The sequence below is a fragment of the Arachis ipaensis genome, chromosome B09 (genome assembly GCF_000816755.2).
Source record: "Arachis ipaensis cultivar K30076 chromosome B09, Araip1.1, whole genome shotgun sequence".
In the NCBI taxonomy this organism is placed as follows: Eukaryota; Viridiplantae; Streptophyta; class Magnoliopsida; order Fabales; family Fabaceae; genus Arachis; species Arachis ipaensis.
In genome coordinates this window covers 932566-932892 of record NC_029793.2, presented here as the reverse complement: position 1 = coordinate 932892, position 327 = coordinate 932566, and positions in this window count along the sequence as shown.

The following is a 327-nucleotide window of genomic DNA, read 5'->3' as shown; positions in this document are numbered from 1 at the left end:
ATTGGTGAAAGGAAAAGATTTTGTTTTCTTAAGGTTTAGGGTCATGGCTTTCCAAACACTTGGTGCATCTCAAAATATGCATTTGGCATCATGATTCCAAGAATACAAAGTGACCCAACACTTGTCATCTTTAGATTTTACCAAAGATACAAGATGAAGTTAAATGGTTAAAAAGACATACAATTTGATATATTTTTTACTCATATAAGATTTGATGGCTCAAAATTTTAACTATGAAAAATATAAATTAATTTAGCACTCTTTAATGATTAGATTAGTTCGACAATGATATTAAGTTAATTTATATTTTTTATGATTAGAATTATT